Here is a 9,697-nt window from a genome sequence, read left to right as displayed (position 1 = left end):
ACATATGCGCTAACTTAGTTCGTGCAGAAATTGAAGAGAAAGTGCAGGATACTGGATTTTTTTCTATAATTGCAGATGAGGCCAGGTCTTGCAAAACGGAACAATTATCAGTATGTATCAGATATGCAGAGCAGCTTGAAATCAAGGAGCGTTTTTTGTGTTTTATTGATTGCTCAGCATCTCGCAACGCGGCTGGGATTGTGGAAGCAATAAACAAAGGACTTGAGATGTGTGGCTCATCCAGAATGCAGCGGCTCGTCTGGTCTTCAACCTTCCCAAATTCTCCCACACCACACCGCTCCTCCGCTCCCTTCACTGGCTTCCAGTAACTGCTAGAATCCACTTCAAGACACTGGTACTTGCGTACCATGCTGCGAATGGATCTGGCCCTTCCTACATCCAGGACATGGTTAAACCGTACACCCCAGCACGTGCACTCCGCTCTGCATCAGCCAAACAGCTCGCTGCACCCGCACTGCGAGGGGGACCCAAGTTCCCGTCAGCAAAAACACGTGGGTTTGCTATCCTGGCTCCAAAATGGTGGAATGAGCTCCCCATTGAAATCAGGACAGCAGACAGCTTACACATCTTCCGACGCAAACTGAAAACTCATCTCTTTAGACTCCACTTCGAGCGATAGAATTACTAACAAAGCACTTATATACTAATAAAGGGCTGGCTTTCTAAATGCCAGTTGAGTAGCACTTGAAATGTTTGGCTCTATGAAACCTGATGTACTTATATGATTCTGTTTTCTTAAAGGTTGTATCTTCCTGGTCGAATGCACTTATTGTAAGTCGCTTTGGATAAAAGCGTCAGCTAAATGCAATGTAATGTAATGTAATGTAATGTAATGTGTGGACTGAAACATATCCCAGTTGTTGCCCAGAGTTACAATGGTGCCTCCGTCATGTCTGGTCACGTTTCTGGTGTGCAGCAGCGCATCAAAGAGACCCACCCATACGCAGTGTACGTGCACTGCATGGCACACAAACTAAATCTGGTGCTTATGGAGTGTTGTGCTGTCAACCGCAGCGTGAAAACATTCCTGAACGTCATTGACAAACTCTACTCTGTATTTGCAGAGCCGTCAAACCATCATCGATTCATTGAAATGCAGAAATCACTGAATCTGAAACAAACTGAAATAATACAGCCAAGTGAGACAAGATGGGCGTACAAGTGGCGATCTGTGAATTCCGTTAAAACTCACTACTCTGCAATTATAGGGTGCCTGAGAGAAATGAGTGACGAGGGAGACAAGTGGTCTGTGGAGGCCAGTGGCCTTTATGCCCACATGACCAGAATGTCTTTCATTACATGTGTTATTGTATTGGAAGACATACTGCGTGTGATTCATGTTACGCACAAGGCCCTACAGTCCTCCAGCTGCACACTCTCCGAAGCTGCAGCGCTTACCGACAACCTGAAGGCGCACTTCAAATCTCAGAGACAAGCAGATACGTGGAGCAATATGTGGGGATCAGTGAAACAGTTCTGCCGGGACAACAACGTGCCAGTACCTGGGGATGCAGATGTTGAGTGTCAGACTCCGGGTCCCCTTGCACCCAAAAGAAAACGGGTTACAAAACCCCCGACCTCCCTCGACAGTTTCCTGGTTACAACTACTTTGGGCCAAAGAGAAACTGATGAAAGTGGCGCACAAATGTCACAGAGTGATACAGCTGGATATCAGCAGCACCTCTATCTCCCTGTGCTGGACACCCTCATCAACGAACTAGACAGACGATTCACGGGAGAGTCCATAGAGCTGGCACGAGCATGTGGAGCAGTGTTTAAATGTCAGAAAAAAGGAATTGAACCTCTCGTACAAAAATACGCACAGCTGCTCAAAATTCACCCTCTCCTTCTTGGAGCAGAGATGGACCTTGTTAAAGCCTCTGCTGTCGCACCTGTTGCACTTGAGCATCTCCGAAAGACTGTTAAAAAGGAGAGCTATCCAAATCTATACAAGATGCTCCAGTTGGCACTGACTCTGCCTATCGGATCTGCCACCTCTGAGAGAAGTTTTTCTGCAATGAGGAGAATTCGGAACTGGCTGCGGTCAACGATGGGAGGAACAAGATTTTCCTCACTTGCGGTTCTTCACATTGAGGACGACATAACCGCACAGCTGTCACCTGAGGGGATAGTGGACGTATATGCGGAACGTAAAAAACGGCGTCTACTTCTGAACTAAAGTAGGACACCAAGGGATATAGTAGTTATCAAATAAGTATAAGATAAGCACAGTTTTGATACGTTTTTTACAGTTATGTAATGCACTGTTGTTGGGGGGAGTGACCGCCCCTTCCATATGAGTGTGTGTGTACGGCGGGCATGAGGCGTGCATGACGGGACGAGTTGTGTTCGTATGTGGAAAAGTCATACTCAGTGCGGTGAGCACGAAATAGTTGGGACTGTGTACTGAGTGACGTCAGTAAAAAAGGTTTGCCCCCCCAAGCGCAAATGTCAAACTCCGCCTATGCCGGGCAGAGTAAGCAAACACAGCAGCTCTTCCCGGAATATCTTCCCATCAAAAAATTGTACGAACACAGACAGCTGTTCCATGTCGGTTCGGTCACAGGAGGAGTCTATGGATAAGGATATAGCCTCTGTTTTCTTCAAATCCGTGAGTAGACTGGAAAAACACTCCTCCGCTAAAACCTCTACTCTTCTTGTTGCCGTGTTAGCCGACAGCGGCACCTGCTTTAATAGCTCTACAACCTTTTTTTGTTGTTATTCATCATGATTTAAAACTTCATGAGCCATGTCTATCGCACACCGTTTAATTAACTCAGCATCAGCAAACGGCTTCTTGGCTCTAGCAAGCGTCCAGGAAACGTGCAATGAGGCAGCTGTTGCGCTCTCTTGTGCCGATGTTGTTTTTGACATTGTGGAAACAGAGGGCTTGTATGATGCAAGCAAACCTGCTATCTTTTGTGTGCGCTGGTCGGATTTCTCTGGATAGTTAGCATTAAAACTGGCAGCATGAATAGAGGTGAAGTGCCGCTTCAGGTTGTCTGATTTGATTACAGCTACATTCTGCATGCAAATCAAACAAGTCGGTTTAGCATTGACGTGGTCCGGTAAAAAAAACAATTCTTCTCAGTCCAGTCAGTTTTGAACTGACGGTTCTCCTGGTCTACCTTCCTCTTCTTAGCGAATTCCATCCTGGGTTTGAGTTATCCACGGCCCGTTAGTGTCATGTTGGTCAATCGCTGGGCTGGGATGACAGGCGGCTAGATGGCGAGCTATTGTTTATATGTGTTTGCCGCTATTCCAGGTGGTGACGAGTAAGTCAAGCGTGCGAAGCACGTCTTGCATATGCACGCGATAAGGTCATGGGTCAGGTTTACGAGTGTCGACGGAGGTCAAAATAAAGCGACACCGCAGACATTTTATTTTATGTTTTTATGTTATAACAAGTGAATGCCAGTAGATCAGCGCGGGCCATGCATTTGCCTCTCGCGGGCCGGATCTGGCCCGCGGGCCGCTAATTGGGGTTGGCTGGTTTAGGCCATCCCTTCTGAATGGTGTTGCTAAGTGTCTGTAGCGTTTTGTCTCCTTGTGTAGCAAAGCGGATTGTGCTCAGTCTCTCTTCAGAGATAGGCAAGTAGGCCACCATATTGTCACGACCTGGGACATAAATCACATCAAAATCATATCTCTGAAGTCTGAGCAACATACGTTGGAGTCTCTTTGGTGCACTTAACAGTGGCTTCTTGACAATGTTCTCCAACGGCTTATGGTCACTCTGTACTGTCACTTTCCGGCCATACGTGTATTGATGGAACTTTTCCATGCCAGAGACAATAGCTAAACATTATTTTTCTATTTGGGCATAGCCCCTTTCGGTTGGTGTCAGTGCTCTGCTCCCGAATGCTACAGGTTTCCCTTTTTAAGTCAGTGCTGCTCCCAGCCCCGTTTCTGAAGCATCACACTGCAATGTCAGTTCCTCTTGTGGGTCATAGTACTTCAGTACTGGTGTTTTGGCTATATTGTCCTTGAGCCTGCTGAATGCTTCTTCGTGCATTTCTGTCCATTCCCACATATTTTCCTTGTGTGTGAGCTGTCTCACAATCTCACAATCATCTGACAGGTGTTTGTAGAATTTAGAGAGATAATTTACCATGCCCATCAGTCTCTGTACACCCTTCACGTCAGTTGGTCTTGGCTTGTCTCTCAATGCCCTGATCTTCTCGGGGTCAATTTTCAGTCCATCTGCTGTCAGCAGGTGTCCAATATATGGCACCTCCTGCTGCCTCAACCTCAATTTCTCTGCATTCATCTTGATATTCTTTTCTCTGCATCTGCTTAGAAACTGTCTCAATTTATCATCGTGGTCTTTGAAGGCCATTTCTTGTGTGTCACCTTCTCCTGTGATCAATACGTCATCAGCTATGATGTAGATGCCTGGCAGACCCTCCAGTGCTTGAGTCAGCATCCGCTGGAAAATCTCAGGTGCTGGGCTGATTCTCATAGGCATCTTGGGCCACCTAAATCTGCCAAACGGTGTAGCAAATGTTGTTAGATAGCTTGACTCCTCCAATTTCACATGCCAAAAGCCATGTTTGACATCACAGACTGTGAACACCTTCGCTCTCGACAGGTCTGGAAGGATGTCATCAATGGTAGGAAGTGGGAAATGGCTCCGCTTTAGAGCCTTGTTCAGTGGTCTTGGATCAATACATATTCTTGGCTTGCCATTAGGTTTCTGCACTGTGACAAGACTACTTATCCAGTCTGTGCTTTTCTCCACAGGTGTGATGATCTCTCTCCTTTGTAGATCCTGCAGCTCTAACTTGAGAGGAGTCATCATGGCAACCTGGACTCGTCCTTTGGGGAGTTTCACTGGCTCCACCCTCTCGTCGATCTCGATCTTGTACTCTCCTTCCATGCAGCCGTCACCTGTGAACACATCACTGTACTCCTTCTGTATTTGTTGCATGTGTAGACCACCGTGGGCTGATTTCACTCAAAAAAAAAATCTCAATAAGAAATATGTTGGCAAATGTAACTCTGAACAATCTTTGTTTGTACTTTGTCAGTAACACACTGACACAGTCCAAATGTTACTATCTTAAGTGTAAAGGTAAAACATTACATAAAAAGCAGCACATACGTTGATTGCTGGTGTTTAACCACAAACATTGGGGAAATATGACCTGATCTGATATAATATATTGTTTAATTGAGACCTGTTTTCCCTCTTATTTTATAATAATTGTATTTCCTTAATTTCCACATCCCCATCAGCACCAACATGTTTTTGTATACAGTATTATTTAGATGTATTCCATCTAAAATGGTTTCATTACCATCCCAATACTCACGCCACACTGAAGCGAGTTTACCCGCTGACTTTGGAACAAGGTATGTTTGTCAGTTTACCTTGTTTTTTTCCAACAATCAATCTACACTAAGCAAAAGCAGTTTTACTTTTAGCCTATATGAATGCCACATTTTAAGCTTCGAAGTCTGAGAAAAATGTCTTCTCAGTTCTTCACCAGATCATTCGTATCCACTATTACAGTATATGGAGCCAGATAAGCTTTATAATCTTGCAAGCCTCTGAAGTGTTTTTCATGGAAAATCATCCCAGTTTCTGTTCCAACAAGATGACAACACAATGGGTTGATGCTTCATCCACAGATGGAGGTGTGGGATGATGTTACAGGGTTTAACTCCTCAGTTTAAGATAAAGGCCACTAATGGACTTGTTCCTGCTGTTCCTTTTGTTTCCAATCATCAAAATTGATTTGACAATAGAATCTTGTAAAAAAGAAAAAGGTTTATAAAGTTCATATAGTAAAGAAACCACTTTTGACACAAAAATGGTCTGTGGGGACCTCTGACTCAGTCTGACTTTTTCGGCCTTATATTTGCGTCATTCCACTCAGCCAAGATGTCCTCTGCAAACAGTTGGACAGATGAATGCTGGTCCCAAGAGCTGGGCTCCATGTTCCATTGTTTGCATAATTTTCCGATGTAAATTAGCGAGAGGCAGAAAGACAGCATCCAAAACAAATAAGGAGAATGTGAGAGTAAACCCTGTAGAGCGACAGACGAATGTGTTGAGTAGTTAAGTAAATATGGTGTTATCGGAATAGCAATACTGGATCCATTTGCCTTTCCAAGTGACATGCCGGTCACATTTTTGGGCATAAAGCAAATTTTCTAAAGGACGTCACACACCCCGTCTGTGCCAAAAGATAATGGCTATACTAGTGCGAGGCAGTATGATGACTCACAAGTGCACAAATATGTTCAACAAACTCAGACCCACACTTTATCTTGGCAATGCGGTACATTTGACTATTGCTGTTTTTGATTTTTAATACATCTTTCACTTAGCATAACACTCTCTGAAACAGACCAGACATCACATCAAATCTCTACAGTTTATTTGGATCCCAATCTGTCTTTGCAGTCTGTTGGAGTGTATTATTAGCCATGTGCGTAAAGCTTCAGAAGAGAAGACAGACTGTCTGACAGATGTGCCCTGTCTTCACCGTGCTTTCCTCTTACTCCTCACTGACTCAACAAACACCAGATGAACAGAGCAACTGGTTGCCTCCACACTACGTAATGTTATCAAATGCACACATTCACAAACACTCATGCATGCATGCAGCAACAAGAGAAGACATATATTTCATTTATAAACTCTGGTCTTTTTTCCCCATATCTTGCTGCTCTCGGCTCCAGTGTCTTATATTTTGGTTGATGGACTCAAATAATGATGAGTTGTTTTTATATAAAAAAACAACTGAGTTAAGTTCACTGGTCAAAAAAGTTCAATTATTGTATTCTATTAAGTTAAATTAACAATTGTTTAGTCACACTGACACACATTACAGTCAGATTTTGCTTTACAGTTAATTTCCCTACGTTTAAGAAAACTGTTTATACAACAGGCCTTAATGTTTATTTGATAGTGTGCTGCCCCTTTGCACAATTTGTTTTTTATTTACTTTCCTCTCATGAATAATTTCAGGGCTATTCAGATCTACGGTGTGATGCCTTGGAGGAACCCTGACACACAGGTATAAATAATGTAATAATGTGTTTTTAGTATTTATCATTTTGCCTATTCTGTGTTAGTACACAAGTAGTACTTTTTGTGCAGGGCTTTTACTCTAAGGGGAGTATTTTTAAATAGTTGTAATCAAAGTTTTATTCTTGGGTTCAGGGTACTTCCTCCAGAACTGAATGTTTCTTCTGTTTGCCCACTGATGCCCTTTTGTAGCATTTAATCCAGTGACACACACACACCAACCAAACAACAGGCTCATTATGACTCAGTAGGGAACTCATGGCAAAGTCTCACTCTCTTTTTGGAGTATAAAGAGTGTTTCTATGATTCATTAAGACATACAGAAGATCTCATAATCTCTCTGTTTACGGTTTTTCCTTCCGCTTGCGTTTGTTGAGTTATAACGAGCTGAGGCTCGCTGCTCCGGAAGTTCGTGTTTCCATGCAAAATACAATTCAATTCATAAACACTTTGTGAATATCCATTTGCTCCTCCTGAAAGTCTCTCTCAGACTCTTTGTTTTCTTTCTTGGCCCTCTGACGTCATTGTGTTCATTATTTTCAAACAAAAACATGTGTGAGGGTGAACGTCACACAAACTGACGTGCCAACTCACACAAGCCAACACACAGGCTTGGCCAAGACAAGTTTAATCATGTGGCTGAGAGTGTGTGACAGAGAGAGATAGAGATTTCTGAAGTGATAGGGATTCAGACAAAGACTGAGTGACAGTCTATGAAAGGCAAGCAAACACACAGAAGATTGAAAGAAAGGCAGAGGCAAGAAAAATATGATAGAGAGTTGGGGGAGGATAAGTGGGCACAATGTATAATAAGCGTACATCATCAAAGTCTGACGACTTCAGAGAAATTCTCGCTGGTTGTGTCCCTGCACCGGAAAATACATTAAAGATATCCCATGACCACCCAGGCAGGGGCTTTCAGGCATAAAGGAAATACGCCTACACTGCCATGAAACAGCAACTTGGAAATATAGGAAGGCTGAGCAAGTCTGTCACGATTCAAGTTTTTGATGTACATTTCTCGAGGTGGTTAACCATGGCAACATAAGATGTCCCGCTCATGCATTTCTTCCATCTGCACTTTCTCTGTGAAATCATGACCCATAGTTAATCTCCTTTTATATAATGTAACTTCAAAGCTCCTGCCAAAGCTGTGTTACAATAAAACATTTAAAATGTTGTTGAATTTGGTTACCATCTGCATTTAACTATTCATTACCGGCCTAAGAAACGTCCTTTGACATTTTGGACAGCAGAAGTGAAATTACATTTGTTTCCTTTCACAAAAGAAGAAAAGTAAAAACCCTTGATTGAAATATATAACAAATAATCGTTTTTAGACAGCAAGACTGTTCCAACCTTGTTTTCTTCAGCCAATCAGAGGAGATTAACAAAACATATCACACTAGTTTGCCACATTTGTTGATTTTATGTGCTTTTTTAATGATACAATTGTTACTCTTAGAAACAAAATTAATGACCTCTTGCCTTTGACCAGTATAGTGTTATCAACAGCTCCCGGAAACGTAAGTTCTAATATTACACTAGATAGTAAATTAGAATGCTTTTCAGCAATAAACCTTGAACAATTGAATTCAATGATTCTTTCTTCTAAACCATCAACGTGTATCTTAGACCCGATTCCAACTAAGCTGTTAAAGGCAGTTTTTCCATTAATTAGCACTTCTTTATTAAATATTATGAATATGTCTTTATTATCAGGCTATGTTCCACAATCATTCAAAGTAGCAGTGATAAAACCGTTTTTTAAAAAGCACAACCTCGATCCAGAGGTTTTAGCCAACTATTGACCTATTTCTAATCTTCCGTTCCTCTCGAAAATTCTTGAGAAAGCAGTCGCAAAACAGTTGTGTGATTACTTAAAAAACAATGATTTATTTGAAGATTTTCAGTCTGGCTTTAGAACACGTCATAGCACAGACAGAGCTCTGGTTAAATTCACAAATGACCTTCTAATAGCCTCAGACAAAGGACTTGTCTATATTCTTGTTTTGCTCAATCTCAGTAGTGCATTTGATACTATCGACCATGACATCCTATTGCAAAGACTAGGGCACTTAGTTGGCACAAAGGGAACTGCTTTAGGCTGGTTTAGGTCCTATCTATCTGAACGCTCTCAGTTTGTGTGTGTCAACGATGAATCTTCCATGCAAACCAAAGTTAGTCATGGAGTGCCACAGGGCTCAGTGCTTGGAGCTATTTTGTTCACATTATATATGCGTCCGTTATCAATATTATCAGGAATCACTCTGTACATTTTCATTGTTATGCGATTGTTATAATCAACTATAGTTATCCAACAAGCCTGATGAAACCAATCATCTAAATAAAATTCAAGGACTTAAAAATGTGGATGACCTAAAACGTTTTGATGTTAAACACGGCCAAAATTGAAGTTATTGTACTCGGCCCAAAGAATCTACGAAACAAACTATCTAAAGATATATTAACTATGGATGGCATTAATTTGGCCTCCAGTGAGACTGTAAGGAATCTTGGTGCTATATTTGATCAGGATTTATCCTTTAACGCCCACATAAAATCAATCTCAAGGACCACCTTTTTTCATCTACGTAACTTAGCAAAAATCAGGCATATCTTGCCTCAAAACGATGC

The sequence above is a fragment of the Notothenia rossii genome (genome assembly GCF_949606895.1).
Source record: "Notothenia rossii genome assembly, chromosome: 3".
NCBI classification, from domain to species: domain Eukaryota; kingdom Metazoa; phylum Chordata; class Actinopteri; order Perciformes; family Nototheniidae; genus Notothenia; species Notothenia rossii.
Note: the sequence above shows the minus strand (reverse complement) of the source record.